This window comes from Sturnus vulgaris, chromosome 16 (assembly GCF_052056855.1).
Source record: "Sturnus vulgaris isolate bStuVul1 chromosome 16, bStuVul1.hap1, whole genome shotgun sequence".
NCBI lineage: Eukaryota > Metazoa > Chordata > Aves > Passeriformes > Sturnidae > Sturnus > Sturnus vulgaris.
This window is the reverse complement of record NC_142258.1, coordinates 12,247,837-12,270,658: the sequence shown is the minus strand read 5'-3', so window position 1 is coordinate 12,270,658 and position 22,822 is coordinate 12,247,837. Positions and strand designations below refer to the sequence as shown.

Sequence of the window (22,822 nt, the reverse complement as noted above, 5' to 3'; positions counted from 1 at the left end):
TTTCACTTGAGGTTTGAACAGCTCTTTTAAGCCTCTAAAAAGACCTGATAAAATGTGAGGTTTGCTCATTGTGAACTAATGGAAAATCACCACCTTTCTGTAAGCTGGTCGTTTGTATGTTGGTTTTTCTTTTTCAGTCAAATACAGGTTTTTTCTGGGTTTTACTTTTCCTTAAATTCTCTTTCTATAGTTACAATATGCATAGTCATAATTATGCTGAGCAAAATACTGTCCAAAATAAACCTTGTCCAAAACTGCCAACTTGAGAACATTTCTTCTAGAGCAGTCACACAGAATGTGTAGGGGTTTTTTTAAAGCAGTTTCTAGCAGGAAACTATTTGCTGGTTTCTAGTCTTTGTCTTCGTGCTCAGACTTGCAGATTGTCAGCCTACACAACTTTCCAGGAAAACCCATCCAGAAAAGGACAGCAGCTCACAAGTGACAGGGATCCAGAGCCTGTGCATCTGTGCTCTGGCTCTGCTGATGAAAAACCACACAAGTGCAGGATGTGGTGGGTTTGAATTCACAATCCTTGTTCTGCAGCAAGGCTCCATGAAATTAAACAAACTTAGCAAGAATTCTACTGAAAAGTAAATAAGAGGTACTGAATAGTAAATAATAAAAAGGGGTATTTTTGTCTCCTAGGCAGAAATCCACCACTGAATCAAAAGTAGCATTGATACTCAGTTGTGGTTTCCTGGGAAATACTGCCCGGTGAGGACATCATCCCTTCTGAATTACCTTTAGCTTTATCTTGGCTTCCAGGCTGAAATCACAATTAATAGTTACAGGAATTGAAAGACAAAATATTAAAAAAAACCCTTCCCAAACAAGTTTGGGTTTTTTTAGGAAACTTCCAGATAACTTTGCAACCTGGCTTTTGTATATTTGCTACATCCACTTAGCTGTTTCTTTTTTTTTTTTTTTTTTTTCTTGGAACTTGAAACTTTTTTTCTTTCTGTGAGAGAAGTGTGGTAAGTTCATTCTCCAAGGAGTGATTCTGGACATGCTGCTATCTATGTAGTTGTCAGTGGATTTGCCATCTAATCTCAGCATGGCATTTCCTCAGGGAGGGTCCCAGGATGGGAGCCTGGCTCTGTGCCACCCTGGGCAGCTGGCATGGGCAGCAGCCAGGCAGGGACCCTGAGGGCAGCAGAGATTTTCAGCAGCTTTGTGTCCAGGGTGGGAGCCCTGGCCCAGGTGCAGTGTGCCTGCACACACCTGTGCCCAGTGACCAAGTTCTGCTTTAGAGGAGTCCAGAATGGCCCTCAGATGTTCTCCTCAGTCCCTGGCAGGCCTGGAGAAGCCTTCAGAGCTCAGCAAAGTAACAGGCTAATTCTCTTTCTTTATTTGCCCCAGTTGAGTTAAGTCAATTTGCACAAGGAAGTGATTTAAATCAGGATAAATACAATTCCTTTAAAAAGCCAATTTTTTCTCAAGGTTGATTAAAAACTAAATATAGCACTTAAACCTTTATTCCTTTCTTCTTTTTTTTAATGTGGAAATTGTAATGATGTTATTTTTTTCTTATTTCTTAGGGAACTGAAATTCAGCATATTGGCCTTGGTTAAACTTTGTTTTCACTGTTTCTCTCTGTTTCACTCTGACTCTGTTTCCCTCTATTTCTCTTTAATTCTGTTCATCTCTCTCTAACTCTGTTTCTCTTGTTTAATGGCTGGAGTCACTTTCTCTAAGGAAAACATTTTAAGCCTGTGTGATGTGGAATCATTTGGCAGTGTGTAAGAGGTGTGTATTTATGATTTAAACAATTTACTGGTATGCTGAGTTTGGTAGAGCAGCCAGGCGAGGTTGCAGTTTGTCACTAATCCTTACAGGCACTACCAGTTTAGTATCAACTGCCTTAAGAATTTGGTCATTCTGAAGACTATTGCTTCATGGGAAAATGAGTAACTTGTGCCATGTTGCTTTTTTAAGAAAAAGTCTTTTGAAATAATATGTGAAGATGGGGCTCCATTGCCCATGGCTAAAACTGTGCAATTACTCCAGCAAGCATTGATAGGGCTTTGAGGTGTCTGTGTGCTGACTGTAAATCTTGGCAGGAAAACCCCAAAACACCAAAACCCTGTTGAAAATCTTAGTGTATGAACTGTCAGTTTTCTTCATGAAGAGGCACTTCTATAAAAGTTGCTTTTTCTCCCCATGATCTCCTCCCCTTACATTGGAGTCTGATCCATCCTTGGACACTTGACTTGAAAACTGGGCAAACAAGAGAGTGGAGCAGTGTGATTGATGGCTGTTCAGTGCAAAGCATGGACTGTGCCTGAGGAAAAGCTTTTAAAGTAATTGTATTACTTCCCCTTTTGCATGCAACTTGCATTAGCAAGAGAATGGTTTGTTTTCTTCAGCCCAGCCCTCTATCACTTGGTATCTCTTCTCAGCTTTAGTGTATCTTAGCACAGTAAAATTTGAGGAGAGAAAGGAAAATAGTATTTTAGTATTATTGTTATTTATTGAAGAGGTTTGGTGATACTATGGCACATCTTACATTACACTGAATTTCCTTGTACAATTTGTTCGCAGAAAATTGGATTCTTTGAGCGATTCTGCTCTAGCAGTTATTAAAAGAGCTGAATCAGTTCCTTTCATAATCTTAAAAGAAAGGGTATGAATACAGAATAAACTCCAGATAAGAGATGTGATTTTAGTGTAGCTCAACTGGTTTTTCCCATAAAACACATAGGCTAGAAAGGGCTCCTGTAATTTTTGTCTGACCTTAAACCTCTAATACCTGTATAGAGTCCATGTGTTTTGTTCCAGCAGCCCCACTGGATTATATATAAACCTTTTCTTTTCTATCAGAGTGCTGGAAATGGTGCAATAAACATATGCTTAGTACATGTTTCTTGGTGTTTGCATTGTGTGCAGATTTATGGATGAAAAATGTATACTTGAATGAAGTTTGGTGTGATCATATTATTATATTTTTTACAATATAATAGATATAAATGTAACTAAAAAAAACCCAAAAGAATGTATTTTTGTTATATGGGATTTCTGTTAGAGCTTGACTAAATTGAAGAAATTACTGTTTTGTTATGTTAGTGTTGTATCAGCATCTATTTTGATACGTGCTCATATAATCAGACATCTTGTGGTCTGGTGTGCATCAATTTGGTTTTTTACATTATTGTCACTGAGGGAGGTGCCATAACCGTGTGTAACTCTGGAATTGCCATCACACTGCACTGAACAGAGCCCGTGCAGGAACATCTGATGGTTATATCAACCTAGGTGGAGTTTTGCCTGTGATTTACTGCCAGGATATGTATCTGGAGACACATCCTTTCTTCTTCCACCAGAGAGAAAAACGGAAGAAAAACTGAAACAAAATGTAATTTATTTAGGTACAGTTGACAACTGGTCTTAGCTGGCACGAGCAGGGCTGCCCTGGTTGAGTTTTGCCATCATTATGTACCTTCTAGTTCTAAAATTGTATTATATGGGATAATGATGGGTTTTTTTAATGAGTCAAAAGGCTGTTGGTAGTGCAGAAACCTTTTGGGTTTCCATAACTCACTGGTACACTCAACTAATTCTCCCAAGGAGATCCCATTCTCTTTGTGCCTGAGTCCCAAACTTTGGGTGGGTTTCCTGAGGGTTAAAAGTTGTTCTTTTTAACACAGAAAAAGTGTTGGTGTTGACAGCTTCCTAATATAGACTGTGTAGGTGATCTGTTTTAAGAAACAGGATGTATTATTCCTGGGAAAAAGAAACCCACTTGTTCTCCAACACGTGGGTGCAGGTGCAGGTAGAGCTGCTAAACTGGTAAGAATTCTTCCCCCCAAAATTTAATTATTTTTCTTTGCATTGAAAGAAGTGTTGAAAGGAATTTAGTAAGTGTCAGATGAATGTTTTAAACAGTTGAGCTTTTTTTTTTTTTTTTTTTTTTTTTTTGCAAAGATTCACTGTGTTGTGTCTTTCTCACTTTCTTTTTTCTTTCATAACTCTTACCACAGGAGGAATTTTAGCCTTCCCTTCTGGCACAACACAGAAGTTCAGCTGCTTCTGGCATCATGAAGTGTACAAACCCAGTGAGGTCTTGAGGACAGTGAGGATCTTTCTTGGCTCTTGGAGCCTCTAAGGAACGAGCAGTTCTGCCCCCAGGTGATGGCCAGTCCTGGCCAAGCTCATTGCTCACACCTTTAACAGGCACAAATGGAGCCTCAACAGGTCACTTTTCCTGGCCTCTCTGTCATCATTTTCAGAGCTCTGGTCGCTCTGACATCCATCCCTGTCCCTGTGCAGATCCATGAAGAAGAGCAGGCAGTTTTTCCCTTCCCCTTTTCCCCCTGTCCCACAGATAGCATGGAAAGCTTTGTTGGGTCAGTGCTCCTGGGTAGCAGCACCAGGGATTAGTGTTATCTGTGGAATTGTGTGGGGGCCAGTATTGTATCACAGCCTCTCCAGGGGCTGACTGGCAAGGGAATTCCATCATCCTTTGTACTTGGAGAGATTTCAGCATTTTTACCATCAATATCCAAAGCCCTCTGTATTTTCCCTTGGGAGGTGGGAGCACTGAGATAAGGTGAACATAGGAATAGGGAAGTACGTCTAAAAAACAAGATAAACCTCTTTAGTCTGGTCTGTAGTTTCATACAAAACATATTGTAAAAAGTCAATTATAGTAACTTAAAAAGAGACAAAAAAGCTTTTTCTATACTCACTGCTCACGTTTAAGATCTCCTGACTTCATAGCCAGTCCTCAGAATAGCTTAGTACTTAGTTAATATATTTGACCTAATGACCAAATGTGGCAACTTTATGAATTATGTATCAGTCTCTTGGGTACCAAACTGTGTGCTTTAGTTTTATTAAATCATTTCTGATTTGATTATCTTCATTATATCATGCAGCAAGTTAATTTCTTTTGAATTTATTGTTCAGACTATACAATTAAAAGATGCAAATCAAATTGTACAGTTCTCCTCCCGTCTTCATTATGATATCAGTGAGTTTTACAATTCCAAATACTGTTTTAATGCAGCTTTTTTATAATCTAAGAATAGAAGATCCATGTAATACATGGATTATCAATTTCTGGACCCTGCACGATCTGTTCAGAAGAAGCATATTTCCAGACTGAGGAACATCAGCAGCAGCAGTGAATGATGGACTTTTCTATATTTCAACTTGCCAATTAGTGACAGAGTGATGGTTTTCTCAGATGCATAAATCACTCTTTCTTAACAGAAATATGACAACTTGCCTCAAGTAAGAATATCAGGATCTTTTAAGAAAGCTAAAGTTGGGCACTTGTGAAGTACGGGGTTTATTTTCAAAATCACCTGGGAGGTGATGTCTGAGGGTAGTGAGATACAAGTAGGAAATATCGACAAATACGTGGAGGGGGAGGGCTTTGTGTGACTTTGATGTTCCCTGTGCCCTGCAGAGCTCAGTTGTCCATGTTATTGTTCAGTCCAAACAATCAGCCTAAATACAGCAGCTGAACCCCAGCACAAGGTGCATTTCTTATCTGCTCATAATTACTTGAAGTTCTGGCTGAAGTGCTGTGTCTAAGTCTGTATGGCTGGAAGATATAAAAAAAGGGGAAGCAAATCTTTTTTTGAAGTTGATTTGCTGTAGTTCAATTTTGGAGCTCTTTTAAACTTGTGTATGGAATCATCTAAACTTTCTAATCCAGGATTTTAAGTAGCTCCTGTATATGCAACAATTTTGTTCCAAAAAAAAGCAGAAATTAAATGATAGATGGCCTGTGTCGTTATACCAATGCCTGAGGCTTTTCAATATGCTGTAGCAGAGGGTTTCCCTTTCCTGAGTGTTTATTTAAAGTAAAATTAATTTGGTCCATTCATAATTTCTTGATTTTATTGACCAAAAAATATATCAATTGCTTTGCAAGCCTTTTATTTCTCTGTATTCCTCATGCTTCCATCTGTGTGTTACCACAGGGGGTTTCTTTTGTTGGGTTTTTTGCTTCAGTTCAGGTTTTTTTGTGAGCATGTGTTCAATTGTTAGAGGGTTAATTTCTTAGGCCTTTAGATTGCATTTTAAATACATTCATGTTACTTGATTGCAATAAAGGCCCATTCTCAGAGGAGAACATTGAGATTTTCTTGGAAATTATGTTTACATAATTTTCTTTGTATTCCTTCTTAAATATGTTCCATAGAGTTGTCTTCAGAAATGTACATTTACCATTAAGTAATTTTCTGGTGCTGAAATTATGGTTAGTCTATAAAAGGGTACCCAGTGTTGTTTCTTTTTCCTATTTTTACAGAGATAAAATGTGACCTTTCGATAGATGTGTTTATGACTCAATAGTAAATATTACTGAGGAAGGCATTGCTCATGGTCATTTTAAGTCAGTTTGATAAAAACCTTGATTTAGGACAAGAGTACAGGGTTTTCTGGGTAATAAAGTTGTTGCTGAGTAGAGACAAAATTTGTCACAAACCCTTAAATTAGGCAGGGATAAATGAAGATGGGACTTGTGCAGTTTGAGAGTTGTCATTTCATTTAAATCTGTGGAGTTGCACCAATGTAAGTTAAATTACTCAAGATTCTTTTCTTGAATGCTGAAGTTTTTCCTGTTTGCTTCTGATTTATCATAGATGTACTCTTGGATGAAGATGATAAGTTTTATGCTCCATGTATTATTTTTTACTGTGCAGGCTAAAATATTACAATTTCTTCTTCAAAGAAAACAATATATTTGAATGAGAACTAATTACCTCTTTTTTTATTCAAAGTGACAAAAGCTAATATATCACACTTAGCCACTATAAGAACTCCATTTCAGTAAACTAATTAAACTAATCCTATCTCTACTCATTATTCTCAGTTCTGCTAAATATTTTAACAGCATAGATTTATTTCATTACATAAATTATATCATACTTAAAGAAAACAGTTTGCATAATGGTGTATTTGCATTCCCGGGAGTTTTTTTGGGGGTTTTTGAAATCAGACTTCACATTTCAGTTGAAATAATATTATTTGCCTTATTTACGATGGTAATTCTTCTTAATTATTACTAATTATCTAGAATGATGTATAGCTTTAATTAAATCTAAGTGCTTGGCGTTCTTGTTAACTTAGATTAAACAGTGACAGTTCTCCTGCATATAGACAATATAATGTTAGAAAGTTGTGATGTTTCCTACAGTTCAAACCCTGTAATTTCATAACATTGTGGGTGATCCTTTCAATGAACCAATCACAATGGGGAAAAAAGTTGGTTTTTGATTGTTAGTGACTTTGATTGTACTAAATGAAAAGCTGATGTGCTTACTGGGCATGTCTTAAGCTATTTAATGAAAATAAAAATGTCTACCTCGTTTTTTTCTACTTAAACTATGAAACCAGGATATGTTGAATGTTAAGAGTTTAAGCAGCTGTGTTGCTGGGAAGCTGTAAAGGAAGGGTGCATAAGTACCACTTCAGACTAAATTGCTTTCTACTTAAAGACATGTAATGCAATTAAAACAAGAACCTGTAAGCCTCCCAAATCTCTTAAATTTAGTTTAGGTCTTGCACTTGTACCTGTTGTAGAGCTATCCAAAATGCTAAAGAAAATGCAGATAATAAGTAATGAATCAGAATGAATTTACAGTATGTAACTCACGTGAGCTGTATAGAAGATTGATAATTTCAGTGAATTTTTGATAAAGAACTTATATCACATAGGTAATGGTGTTGCAATCTTAATTCCAGTTTTTATAGTTATCTGAACTTTGATTTCTGTCACTGTTACTGGTTTCTCACAGCTCTGACATGAGGTGAATCACGAGGACTTTAGGAAATTCACACAGAAAGGGAACTAATTTTGGGTGGTTCTAGCAGGAGATTCTGCATGATTTCTCAAAGAATGAGAGTCAGACGGACAAGTGACAGACAATTTGTGAATTGTTTTATCCCAAGTGCTGTGGGTTACAGTCCCTCAGCTCAACACATCACGAGATCTCTCCTGCTCTGGTGCTTCCCAAGTCCCATGTGCCAGCTGGAATTATCAGAACTGGAATTCATCTGCCAGGTAGCAAGCAAGCATCAATGCAGCTTTCCATGATACTTCACTCTGCTTTGCACCTTAGCTGCTCCTTGAATGCAGCAGTGTGAATTGCTTCCATATTTTACTCATCAATAATCAAAACCTTTCATTCATTGACTAAGTTTATATACATACACACTGTTGTTTTGGTCAGTTTTCAAGTATTTGCCCCTAATTCATTACAAAAGACCATGATTTTTTTGTTTCCATAATCTGCTCTGTTCCTTCTCTGACATAGACAAGAAAAGTAAATCAGTGCGTGGTTCTTTAAATTTGAGTTTTTGTTTATTCATCTAATCTGCAAAGATGTTATTACCTACAAACAAGCTATAGATGTGGTTTATAGAGATTAGCATAATGATCATGTGGTCATATTTATAAGTGAAGTGTTAACTATATTGCTAACAGATTTTTGAATGCCAAAAGCTATTAGAAAGGAAAAGGGAAATTAAGCCCATGGTAGAATCTATTTTATCATTCTCTGATAGATCCTTCTCCTTAAGAGTTTGGAGAATATCAAGTAAAATTGTGAAGACAGATAACTGCTGTGAATAACAGTTCTTAAATTGATTCCAAGTTCTGTATGAACCATTCAGTCTTAGAAACTGGATAAAAGACTATAAGATAATAGACGATTATAAATACTTTTTGTAACATTTTTACTCATTTTCTTAGAGTAGTAATTGTGATGAAGCTGTTCAATAAGGGAAAAGTTGTAAATTACAGTTTTTCACCTTCCAGAGGCCTCTTTAATTTGAGCTCCATCACTAGTGACTGGGTGCTGGCAGTGCTGATGCACACTGGCCTGTGAGCAGTAACCCTGCTCTTCATGCAAAAATCCTGGGGATTGGCCTCGAGGACCTTTCAGAGCATGCAGGATTGATTGACTGGGTCTGGAGACCAGACCAAGGGGCTCTGTGTGGCCACCTGGCAGCTCACTGATGTCCATGAAAACCTGGGATACCACTCGAGTCTTGGCAAGGGCACAGGTGACAAGGATGGGGGAATGGCTTGGAACTGTCAGAGGACAGGGCCAGCTTAGATTTTAGGAATAAATCCTGCAGGGGCTGCCCCATCCCTGGAAGTGGACAGGGCTTGGAACAACCTGGGATAGTGGAAGGTGTCCCTGCCCCTGGCAGGGGGTGGGATGGGATGAGCTTTAAGGACCCTTCCAACACAAACCAGCCTCAGGTGATTCTCTAAAGCTGTTTAGAAAATGCCTGTGTCATTGTCCCCTTGCTTTCAGAGTTGATCAGGTGTTCTGGATGTTGCTTTGTCTTGCTCATGCAAACTGCTGAGCCAAGCTGTCAGGAGCAGAACTGAAGCTCCTTCTGCTGAAATCAGGACAGAAAGGAAGGTGCCCAGAACTGCCTATAAAGGAGGCTGTAGAGGTGGGGGTGAAAAATTCCCAAGTAGATTTGGAGCTGGTAGGGACTCATAAGATCAGTAAAAAATGAAGTTTTCCTGAAGGCCAGGAGTCTGTCTGGTGGATTTGAGAGTACTTTGCTCAGTAAGAGGTGGAGAAAGCAACCTGTCTTATCAACAATAGAGGCAGGCAGAGAGAAAGGGACTTTGTACTGTGGAATATTTGATATCAGTCTTCCCAGTATCTTTATTTACTGTTTATATATTTTTCTCAGTACATCTTGCATTATGGAACCACATTTCTTAGCATTAGTTACCAGTAAAATAAAACTTCAGTTTCTAGATACGATTATATCTAATAAAATTGGTTGTACTCTTTAAAGTGTGCTGTGACTGAGTAAAATATGAGCTGTGTATTCAGCCTGAGTGTGCTTGCCTAGCTTGACATCAGTGTTGTGTTTCACTGACAGATGTCTGTAATTACTAGTATTTTTCATAGTTTTGTGTATTTCATAAGTCATCTATAAGATTATGTAGTAAACTTAGAGGGGAAATTTATCTGGTAATCTTTTAAATTTCAAATTGCAGTATTAAAATTTCTTGAAGTACCTTGTACATACATACATGTATTTATGTCTATTTGTACAGAACTTATCTGTATAATTTTTACATTTAAAAATAACTGTGTATATGTGTATATGTAGTATAAAAGACACATATTTTTATAGAGTTTTTACACTAAGCTTGCTCACTGATACTTTATTTCTGTTTGTGTTAATTATTGCATCAACCTATAAATCATGCTTTAGTTTGAAGATATTTTGAAATAAAACAATTTTTTTTACCTTTTTCTTCTTTCAGGCGCATCTTATTTAACAATGCCTATTAATTTTGCATTAGCTTGCATGTTTACAGTATTTACATTAATTGTCATGTAAGGAACACCAGTTAAACTGACTCATGCATATCCTTCCTGAATAATGCAGTGAGCTAAATGTGTTTGAAAATTTACGTGGTTTCATATCAGTAAATGAGATGTATTTGTGGATTATGTTGCTCATATATAAGCTATGTTTTATTACGAATTTATAATAAGTACAATACTGGTCAAAAGATGTGCAGGTAATGTAAATATTTTATGGAAGTGCCAAAAATGTAAAATTGTTGAGGTGATAAAAATCCCCCTGAATTTTTTTGAAAGAGTTGCTAGACTACAAACTCTGTCAGTTTGGTCTTCAGTTCTAGGACTATAATATTTTGACAAGGGACAAAAGACCAAATCTTTCACTTTTGTGCTTACAGCTCAGTTGGAATTATTCCCCTTGAGGACCTGAGCTCAAGTGCTAAATCTCCCAATTCTGTCTCTTGCTAGGAGAAGAAGATGATGACAGTATAAGCCATGCACTCACAGCAGCAGGGGCACATATTTGATGAGCTCACACTCACGAGACATCTCCATATCCTGTAGTGTTCAGCCAGGACCAGGCAGTACATAGTCCATAGTGAGTAAAGAGTCCTACATTATATTAAGCTCTCTCTCCATTACTTTCTGCAACTGTCATGAGTGGCTGGTGGTGTTGGGGTGGGGGTTCAGTATTAGGAAATCTTCCTCATTGATTAATCCAACCAAATGCTTTCTATTTTTGTTATGTTCTCGTCCTATCCTCCCATATGTTCTGACAGTTTCGACCCAAAGTGGCCACCTAACAAAGACACCTTTATTCTAATAGGCATTGCAGCCTGTTGTAAAATAGGAAAAAAAAATCTAAAGAAACTCCAGTGTATTCATTAAGAAAAAAAATTGATTTTAATTGCTGCTGGCCATGATAAGAGATAGACAGGTATTTAGAAAAAAATTAGCCCAAGTGAGCAGATAGCTCTCCAGACATAACATAGAGGTGTGAACATAAGCTTAAAAGAATATTCTCCAACTATTTGACTAGTCTCACAGACCCTGATAGTAAAATGATAGATATTGGTATTTATTTCTTTTTACTAGTGAAATTCTTAAATTATAGTACTTAAAATAATTTAAATATTAGAATTTAATCATAATTAATTAAAATAATAAGTTCTAATTAAATAAATAAATATTAAAATAATTTGAAATGTTACAATAATTTAAAATGTTAAAAACAAAGGCAGATCTTACTCAAATAACCTGCTCTGTAACTGGAAAATTTAAGAGCTGCTGGTTTTGTGTGAACAGGTCATCCAGCCTAATTTCAAACCTAGGTTATTGATCTGGTGGTTTTGTGCTTGACACCCCACTTTGTGACACCCCACTTTGTGCCCAAAGTATTTTTAAATACTGTCATAGCTCCAAAGCAGCCAAGCCAGTGTTATGGATTCTCTCTCCCGAAGTCAAGCACACAACTAAAGGGATCTCCAAGATTTACAGGTCCCTGTAGGGTCTCCTGTGAGCAGATGGTGCTGCTGGGTGGTGACAGATGGGCACAAAGTGGAATGGGTGCAGGGAGAGGCTGGCAGGGGGAAAAATGGGGAGCTGATCACGTTGGAAAAGAGCTGAGCATGGTTAGTGAAGCCAAGGGAGATGCTGAGAAGTGGGAAATGTTTCCTCTCTGTGGCTGCCTGGGAGTAGAGCACGGGTGGATGGCGATTTTAGCTAAAGAGATACGTGCTGGCCAAAATAATTTATAGAGACATGTAAAAGAACCTTTAAATAGTCCCATCAGGGAGTTTCTGAAATAGGATTCCAGTTTGAGCATGGGCCAGAGGAGGTCAAGCACTTATCAAATTTTGAGAAGGAATTTCTACCCTTAAGTAAAATTACATCATGTGGCTTCCTAGCAGGTGACTCAAGTCCCTGACTCAGGAGTTATCTTCCAGCTCTGCTTTCTTTCCAAGAAAAAGTCAAAGTCACAGATGCTCTGGCATTCTCAACTGCCAAAATCCCTGCAGCTGATAGGATTAACCAGCTAAATTTGTCCGTGAAAAATAAGAAATCTGTGTTTTTTTCAGCAACATTCAATAATTCACATTACTATATTTGGGGATAGTGCTGCTTTTCCTAAACCTTGTGTTTTCTCAGGTTCTGTGTAAGTTTATGTGATAAAGGAATTATAATTCGTATACTATAAAAAAAAAAGTGCATACTGCTCAAAGTTACTTTATTTCAAAGGAAAGTTTATTGGAAATGCAGCTCACACAATGTATGATGAGGTGGAAAAAAATAACAGAAGTGACCTCAGTGCATGCAGCCCATGTGCTTGCCATTTTTCCATTTTCTTAAGCATTTATGGGCAATTGAACTTACACAAAGTGCAGCAAATAAGTAGCTTCCTCATCTTTCTGTGCATGCTGTCAAATTTGTATATTTTTTAAAAATTATTAATAGTAAGTGTAGAGAATGAAACAAATTATATGTTTTGAAATTATACTAAATGTCACAAGTAGTAACTACACTGTGGCTCAAGACAATTCTGCTGCTTGTGGAATCAACTCCTTAATGACATTTTCCACTTATAAAATCTGACTCATCGCTTACTTTTCAAGAACTCATATTTTGTGCAAAATTTCATTTCAGAGGTAAAATCTCAGTGAAGGGAAGCCTCAATGCTGCTTTTTTCAGTGGAGTTTAATCTTGTACAAGTGTGTGTTTACCCTTTAATGCTTGCATCAATAAAATAATACAGTTTACAAAGATTATCACTAGCACTGTACCTGCACTAAAAATGAAACAACTTTAGGCCAAATAGGTCTCTCATGGTTCTGTGCATGTAGGAATTGTCATTATTGCCATGGGAAATTAATTAGGATAAGATCCAGCTTCATTCTGCTCCATCTTCAAGATTCTGTGGCACTACATCTGCTAATATTCCTTCACTAGAAAGTTTCTAGTGAGTAAGAACTCTGGGACTTTTCATTGTGTAAATATGTATTTAGAAACTTATGAGTTTGGTTTTGAGGCTGCCTAAAGTTTCTCTTTCATGCCAGATCCTTTCCCAATTTCATTTTACATATAGCTGTCTATAACTGCTGTTAGACTTAGAACTGCTGCTGTTCTAGCTGCATTAATTATCCCTTTTTATATATTCTCTTTATATTTTTATTGAGGATTGTCAGTAAACCAAAAAGGAAGTTGTCCTTTCTAGGTTAGGTAGCAGTACTTTTTTTCCACCTATTCCATCAGATTTTGCCCTTTTATGACACTCTTAGATAATCATTGTGTTTTCCTACCTTGTCTTTTTGATCATTTATTTGTGTTAAGCAATCAGCTAAATAAGCATTTTAAATTTTCACCCAGGTGACTTAGTGCAGTGCCATATCTTGATGATTGATATGAACATAAAGAATTCTATCCATGTTTTCATTATTATATGTGGATATATGGTTATTTTAGAAGTGAGGTGAGGAGCCATTTGCAGTGTGCATGTACCAATATTTATGTAGGCGTACAAACAAAAGGGTGAAATACAGTTAGGAGAAGATGCAAGGATTAATTTTTGCTCTCTTTCTGGCCTTTTAAAATGTAGCAAACATGCTGGTGTTTAGGTGATTCTGTGATATCAGTTCATTTCAACCACTTTAGCCACTTAATTTAAAAAGGATGAAAGGATGAGTAGTAAGGAAATATTATCAAAACAACAAAAAAATAGAATTAGTAGCAAGCAGTTTTGCCTGTGGTTATCTTAGCTGAATGTTACATGCTGATAGAATACAACGCCATGGACAAGAAATAGTCTTGAATATTTTGCTCCCTTGCTGCCTTCCTGCAGCTGATTCTTTCTGGAGGAAATATTCTGCCAGCCACATTCTTACAGTGTCACCTTTTGAACTGCTGTGCCTGGGTGCTCTTTTTGCAGCTCAGGACAGTTATAGTCTAGTGATAAGTGGAATAATTCCCATTTCTGGATTTTAGCAGCGTTTAATTGAGTACTATTGGGTTTCTGCATAAATATGTGTGAAATGATTGTTCATTTCTGATCCCAACCTTTTGATTAATCAACTTCCCCTTGGGCAGTCGTGCAGAATTTGCTATGTTGTGCAGCAGCCAAGCAAGAATTTAAGATTTTCATTGTTAAGCTCAGTTAAAGTACAAGTTCAGATTTTAGTAAATGGCTTTTTGAATAAATAAGCATGATACATTATCCTCTGTGATATCTCTTTTTTTCTTTTTTTGAGAAACGCATCCTTTGATAGAAAGGGCTGCTTAGGACGTCCAGGTTCTTTTATAACAACATAAGACACATTAAAGTAGAATGAAGTAATCTCTCCTAGCAGAGGAGCAGGGTGACCTTTTAGCCATATGAAGTTTGATGGGGTGCCTGGATTAATGCATGAACAGAAATAATGCTGGGCTGGGCTGGCCTCTCTGGAGAGCTGGTTAAGAACACACCAGTTCAGTCAAATGCCTGTTGCTGAAAGAGTTGGATATACAACCCATGACAGATGTTGGACACCTTTATAGTGCTAGTGTAACTGCCATGTGTATTATAAATTAATTTAAAAAGGGATTTATAAAATTTAGTTGTGATCAAGAAGTAAGAATGTGAGATAGGATTACAAAGAATCTCAGAAAAGAAGGTGCAATTAATTTAAAATCCACTGGAACTCCATTAAGACACAGAGTTCTGAATGAAGGATCACATAGCAGCCTGCAGCACGACAGTGCCTCTTTCTTATATCAACTAAATTTAGCATTAATGCATGAGAAAATAGTATGTTGATATTTTTAATCAAATGCCCTTTTGTCTCCAACTACAATTTTTTTTTTTACCATTGCCATCTGCAATCCATAATTTATTTTTTTTTCTGATAAAACTAATACTGAATTTAAAAACTATTAACTATGAATTCTCATGCTCTCATTAATTGTGTTGTCGAATTGAAGAACCAAGTATTGGAGAACTCAAGAATGGCACTATAGTTCTAATCACTTCTGTAATGCTTTTAGACTCAGTGCAAACTAAATGATTACTCACAGAAAATATTAGTACAGAGAAAATACAGCGTGGGCAAATGTTATGCTGCTTTCCCTGAAGTGTTCAGGTGACCTTATTATCTACCAACATGAAAATCTGCTGTTGGGAAAAGAAGGTCACTCAGACATCAAGGAAAAATCAGTCCTTGTCCTTTGCCATAGAGACTCCCAAGTACATATCAGCTGCTCTAGAGAGGAATCCCACAACTGATTTGCTGTGTGTGATGTGTAGATAAAATCCTCGTAGATTTTCATTCCTAGGGATAGAAATAATTAGGTAGTTACACAGCAAGGTGATAAAGCCATTTTTGCAAAGCACAGGCCGTAAAGCCTCATTTGTCAACAAAACCTATTCAGCTATTATAGGGAATTTCACATGTACATCAACTTGTTGGAATATTCCATAGAGTTGCAGATAGAAAATGAAGCTGTTTATTGATCAGAACTGATTTTTTCCCTGGAGTCCGTGCCCTAACTGTAAAGTACAAGTGCTGACTGCCACACTCTGCTGATTGCAGATTTTTTTGACAGCCAAGACCTGACTCTTCCCTAATCCGTGTAGCTGCATTGTAGGAATTACAAAGCTTATGTGACAGACCTGTTCTGTATTCCAAGAACTGCAACACACCTGTCATCAGATAGAAGCAAGAATGCCCAAGTCATCACTTTACTTGGGAAGCAGAACAGATGATTGAAATTATTTCTTACTACTAACTAATTCCCCTTTTAGCAGAGATAAGCTGCTTTGTTCAGCTGTAAATGAAACATTAGGGTATTAGCTGTCAAGGCAGAAGTATTGGAGGAGCTAAGATTTTATCAGCAGTAGTAACATTCTGGGCAATAAATTGTTTTGTTGGGCAGAATACTATTCTCCAGAGGTACAGAGAAACAAAGCTCATTAAGGTAAATGCTTAAAGCACCACAAAAAAAGCAAAGACAAAGGCTTATTACCTTTGTTTTGGGGATAGATAAAACATTTGCACTTTTTCATCTCTGTGTAGCAGTGAAGAATTATGTGGTGCTGTTATTAAAAAGATGCATTTGTAGGCTTGTAGAATGCTTTCTGAATATATCCAAGGGACAAATACATTCCTGAAATATCAACAGAGAGCTGTAGTAAGTGATGGCTTTTTGGAAATTGTTTTGTTTCCCTCTGGGTAAAATTAGGTATCTGCACATTGTCCTGTACTTAGCATTCATCAGATTAATAGACTTGCATTATTAAATGAATGTTTGAAATGGAGAAGCAGAAATGTTGGAGTTATACTAAATATTTTTACCAGCATATATACCTAAATTAAATTCATAAGGGTTTATGGCATGAAGCATTAGGATTATGAGAGGAGAGGAACTCTTGATGGTAGGGAGTGCAACTAAAGAAAAATATTTCAAATGTTAGGAAGGAATTAGAGCTCTGTAAACCAAGGATGGACATAAACTTGCTATCAGAAACAGTTAAATAGGATAGAAGTAAAATAGGTCGAAGGAATCTCTGTTTGTGAGATAAAAAGCCTGCAAGTAGCCAGAGGCAGATACTGTTTTCCATCATTACTTGTTTGAAGCTGCATTTTGGAAAACTGTAAAATAGAAGTTTCATACATAAGAACAAAGACATGTAGCTGGAAAATTGCATGGGAGATTGTGTTAATAGCTGACATAAATGTCTTCAGAATTTTCTCTGTGCAACATGGAGGATTTGGAAACACTGGAGGGAGATTTGCAGTCCATCCTGTTACCTACAAAGGAGTCAAGAAAATATGTTTTAGGAAGAACTGAGTAAAAATTAGAAGATGGCTGACCAAAGCATGGGTTATTGATTAATGGCTTTCTGTAGGCAGGAAATCCTGCACAGACAAAACCCAAAATTCTGAATTCTAAAATTCGAGTTGGTTTTATGTTTTATAGAAATATGTATTATTCTCATTATACGTATATGTATCTTGATATACCTACATAATGTGTATTATATATATATATATATATATATATATATATGTATTACTCACATTGTCTATTGTATATAGACACAGTGTTGTTTAAATCTGGCTGTCACTGGGTTGTTGTCCATCAGTTTTCCATCTCTGTGAAACAGATACATCAGCCAACCAGAATAGTCAGCTTGATTTTGAGGGGATAAATACAATAATAGTCAGCTTTGTTACTGGTTAAGACTGAAATTATTTTTTTTTTAAATGAAGTTTTTGTTTCCTCGTTTGGGGCAATTGAGCTGATCTGAGAAAGTGTTAAGATTTGGTGAGGGAGGATTGTAAGCTATAAATTGTAATTGTAAGTTATAAAGAATATTCATACTTTATGCAAGTGATTTATATGCACCCGCTAACTGTAAAAGAAGACAAATTTGATTTTAAAATTCAGATTTAATCTGAAGAATTTCCATTTGCAGAACATGGCTCTCCTGTATGCTGGCCTGTCCCTTGTTCAGTCCCAGCTGCAGTCACCTGGAGCAGCAGGAACCTTTAGGCTTTCATTTTCCTCCAAGTCGTGCAGCAAATGAAACCCAGCCTGCCTGGATTGCAGCCCTCACTGAAGGGCTGCTTTTTACCTGAAAGTGCTGCCAAGGCAGAACTCCTGTACTCTTGCTGAAGTTGAATGGGAACATGAGAAGTTCCAAAGGTAAACTCAGAAGACCAAAATATCAGGGCTTCTTGCTTCTAGTAAAATCTTTACTCTGCTTTCTTTCTCTTTAGGGAAATCTGTTTTCTTAGATGTCTCAGGAGATGAGTGCCAGGTTTTACACACAGGGGCTTTATTTTAGATGATGCATCCTTTAGAACTTTAGAACAACCAGTCACTCTGCAGCAATTTAAGTAATCTTTGCACATGTTGGTGTCACCCTATACTTTTTTCCTGTACTTGTAAAAGAGGATTAATAGAGAGAATATACTGTGTAAGTGTAGTAGGTTATTGCTGGTTTTATTAAAATAAGACTGGATTATTTTGCATTATGTACTCATCCCCAGGGTTCTCCCTCATAATTATCCAGAAGCTAAAAACCTCTGGATTTTCAACTACCATGATCAGCAAATGAACGAGAACTGGACTTGGATCTTCTAACATGCCTGGGGTGGCTTTGAGGTGCTAGAGATCATAACACCCCACTGTGAATTCATCTGAGCTGAGCTGGGCTAAACATCCAAAGTTTAATGGAACAGCACCTTGAGGAATCCACAGGGCTCACATCCAGTCATTGGCATTAGTTGAGCAGGTTGATATTTTTCTGTTTTATAATGCATTTTTCCTCAGCAGCTGTTTTTCACAGTTCTATACTTGTATTGGAATTTACCTTTGCTATGGCTGTTGGGAAGATGAGTTCATAGAGCTCTTGTGAAGAGGTCAAACGTGAGCTGATTACCTGAAGTCCTTTAAGTAATTTGGGCACGTAGGATATCAGTTATGGTTACATTTTGTCATTTTATATTAACAAAAAGATCAACCTAGACAAAAAACATGGTTGTGATTCCAGAAAATAAGATGAAAAGGTCTACTCTAATTTTCAATTGATATTCTAAAGTAATTTTAATCATGCTTTCATGTTGTTTCAAAGCATAAATTTAGTTTTAAATACACACTTATTTTGGAGTGATGATGGGCAATTACTGAAATATTCAGAGACCTGGAATAATTTACGTATTTACAAGTGGTTTGTTTTTATCTAACATCTAGTTAAGCTTTGGGCACGTTACTGCCATAAATCACCAGGAGAAAAAAAAAAATAAAAACAACCTCCATAACGGGGGAAAAAAAAAAAAAAAAACAACAAAAATGTTGAAGTATTTATTTGTTCTTGTCTACTTTAGGAGCTCATGGAGAAGCTTGAAAGTGGATTGAGGTCTGAAAAAATACCCAAGTTTGTTCTTGTTGTTGTTAAAGTAGAAAAGCTTTCTGCAGTGCATCAGAAGTGTCAGGCTAACGGGGTGCAAGGTGCTGATATGGGAGAAACTGCACCAGGCTCACTTTGTCCTGACAGCTCCAACCCAAATCCAGCCTTGCCTTACTGTGTCACTCTGACTTTATGCAAGATCAGGGATTTGTGTCTTCTCTCAGCTTTGTTAAAGCCAGCACAAACCCCTCTGATCCGTGTGTTTATTGGATAAAAACACTGACTATGGCGAATTTGCACAGATTTGTACTGCGGGTAATCCAATCACTTAGTCCAGCTCTAATGCATGTGGCTAAAGAAAAATGTGTATTTTGGATGTTTGTGAAATGAGAATCAGAAACATAGGAAGCCAAACGTATCTCATATATAGATCTATCCTGGCCATGTAGCAGTATCTTTAAATTTCTGTGGCTGTGCTGGTTTTTGACATTGCTCAGAATCAATTAAAACTAACGTGAGAGCAGTGCAGAGTTTTGGCACTTGACTGTGCTGGAAAGGGTCGTGGTGCAAGACTAGAATTTCCTGTTTAGGACATCAGTGCAGTTATCTTTTCTTTCAGCAGCAAGAAACTGAGAGATAAAAGTTAGGGAAATTATACACTTGTGAGAAAACTTGTGGAAATGGCAGAGACTTGGATGGTCTCTACACCAGTCAGTGAACAGTTTATTCTGTGCTCTGTAAAATTCCTTACTGCAATATTCACTGGTGAAGTGTTGAGTGTTTTATACCCCCTGACCCCCTTGTTTTCATCTGTGTAATCTTACTTTTTCATGTCAACCCTTTGCCTTATCTGCCTGGGTTCTTAGTTGAGAAATCCTACCTTGGCTGCTGCTGGGCCCAGGAATTGCAGATTGTTCTTGAATCTTGCAGGTTTGATACTCTGCAGTGTAACCCACTGGCTGACTTTCCATGCCTTGAAAGGAGTTTTTCAAGTCCTCTCTAATTCTATGTGTTCTTTATTCATTTGGATTCTTTGCATGATTTCCATTTCAATGAAAGGCTCACCATTTTTCCTGTGTCAGTGGTTTGTTTTTTCATTTGTACTGTGGCTTATAGTCCTCACTTGGCTAGCCAGGAGAGAAAATAATGGAGGGGTAGTACTGAAAAAACCGTGATGTTGTTCTGTTCATATGGCTTCTGGATAAATCCCTGAATTACTGTATTGAAGTTGCTTGAAATTTTACAGTCTTTGCTGACAGGAAAACTAGGAGAATCTATCAGCAGTGCACAGTGAATGGCCACATTCCTCAAATAATCCAGTCAATTAAAAATTGATTTTTGTTCTAGGCAGCATGGTGGTAATGTAGTGGGGAGACAGTGTATGCATTACCAACAGAGCTCACATCAGTTAAGTGATATTTAGGTGATCTTCTGTCATGGGAGAAAGCAGTGCAGTTGATGATCTTTGCTACTGAAGAAGCTAAATTGAAGTGTCAGATACCAGAATTGCATTTTATTTCTAATATGTTGGCCTGCCAGCCTGGGAGAAGCTATGTGAAGTCTGCGAATACAAAGGGACAAAAGTGCTAAATCTAGCAGAAACTGAATGGTTTGGGGAAGATACTATAACATGGCTTTTAGACCCTTGAAATGCATTTAAAGGAATTGAATCTTTTACTTCACTTGCTGGACCTTTTGTCTACTAACTTTCTCCCTTTTCCTGGCATCAGCTCTAAAGTAAATGAAATATATGCATGATCAAAATGGCAAAGTCTTGTTTATAATTTTTCTGTTAAATGCCCCTTAAAGTAGTTGAAATGAGAACAAAAAAAAAGCCAAATCTATTAATTGAAAAATGTATTTCCCTCAGATATCTGCAATTCTGAGCTGCAGAATTTAAAGAGGTATCTTTCTACTATCAGAAATGTGGAAAGGTGCAGTCATGAAGATGCAGTATGAAACACAAAGATGAAATCAGTCTGCTCTTGTCTTGAGTCATTAAAGCATCTATTTCAAAAGACAGCTTTGCAAATTTTCCAAAAGAATAGAAAACATGCAGGAAGTTTTACTTCAGGTTCTTAGTAACCACAGGATGCTGAAATCATATCTGCTCTTGGTTATGAAACATCATAACTTGAAACTAAAGTTATAACTTAGATTTTATTATTATTATTTTAACACGATACAGACTTTTCCCTTCTTTTTCTTTCAAAAGCAGCTGTAGGATGTCCTGGTGCACGTGTGCTTCACCTAAAAGGTGCCTCCATTTCAGTGACAGGTTAAGTGATCCCTATACTCTTCTCCAGACCTCTTGGAAGTTCAGTTGCTTAATTACTGCTAAGTGCTCTATAGTGCTCAGGTGAAAGGCTTTGGGGAAATTCAAAGCAGGCTTGTTCTTTAAAGTTTAGATCCTAATTTAAAGTTTAGATCCTCGTTTTTAGATGTATAATGTTACTTCTGTGCTTAATTGCTTTACATCTAAACTCTTTGTCATGGTGATATTTTAGTAACATATTGGCCTGCACCTCATCTTGGCTTAGCTTTCAACCTGCAGCTTTATATCTGTTTGTAAAATGAATGTATCAGGGACAGGCTGGAACCATGGGCACTGATCTGTGAGGTATCTCACATCTGTAGAGTAATCCCACACTCTGTTTCTGAACATTGCTTGACAAAGATGTTTGACATCTCACAAACAATTTGCAAAGGAGATAGTGCATTTCCAAACATGAGAATCTAAAATTGTTTTCAATAGAAGAGATTGGCAGCACAAAAAAACTCCTGGCCATCAGTACAATTATTTCTTAGCACCATGTTTAATTTTAACCTAGGTTTTAATAAGTTGAAAGTCTTCTATAAAAGATAATTTCACCTGTGTCAGTTGATTTCTTCATTAATTTATCACTAGGCTGGATACAAACAAAATAAATCACAAATTCTCTTTAAATGTTTTTCTTGGGGTAAAATGCTGCTGAGTTTTAGTGCTTTGATAGGGGAACAAAGATAAAGAAAAACAAGAACTATGTTTCTGGGCCCCAGAACTCTCCAGCTTGATTTGAATACAAGTGGCTGGCTGTGATAAGTGCATTGGGCTCCCTTCCGTTAATTGCAGCATTTCTAATGAGACTCATTTGACAGCCCCTGTGTCATATTATGCTGAATACTCCCGGTACTATCACTTGGAGGAGAAGCTTCCTCCCCACCATGTGAATGGTTTTTGGTGGATTATCGTTTCAGAAGGTCTGAAGCAGATATTTGTTCTCTTGCTCAGTTGGAATGACTTCTGTCTATTAATGACTAAATGGATAAACCTTTCCCAGGCATTGATAGAGAAAGTACAAAATGGGGTCAGACATTTTCTCTTAAAATGTCTTTTTAAACCATGTGCCTTATTTCATTGTATTTTATTGTATTTTATTGTATTTTTTTTGTGCAGAGGTAACAGTTTCCTCAATGTGTTGCTGTGTGTGACAGTTAATGTATTATAAACATGACATCTTTTAATTTTCTCTGGGTTACGTTAAGTAGAAGGCATTTTAAAATTTTATTTGTTATTCTTTTTTCCTTATAATAGTGCAAAACAAGATGACTGCTAACCTCAAGATCAAAGCTAGATATTGTAATTATTGCAATATGGAATTTG

General features: G+C 37.0%; 1 protein-coding gene across 49 annotated transcripts in view; it reads left to right on the top strand.

Annotated features, from left to right (window-relative positions):
* Nucleotides 1–22,822, top strand: part of RBFOX1 (RNA binding fox-1 homolog 1) — a 1,116,721-nt gene that overhangs the window by 903,145 nt on the left and 190,754 nt on the right. The window contains exon 2 of one of the 49 annotated variants that reach the window (XM_088174518.1): nucleotides 10,767–10,896. The exons of the other annotated variants lie outside the window; for them this stretch is intronic. The gene's annotated coding sequence lies outside the window, so the exon portion shown is untranslated. The remainder of the gene's footprint in view (nucleotides 1–10,766; nucleotides 10,897–22,822) is intronic. 49 annotated transcript variants of the gene reach the window in all.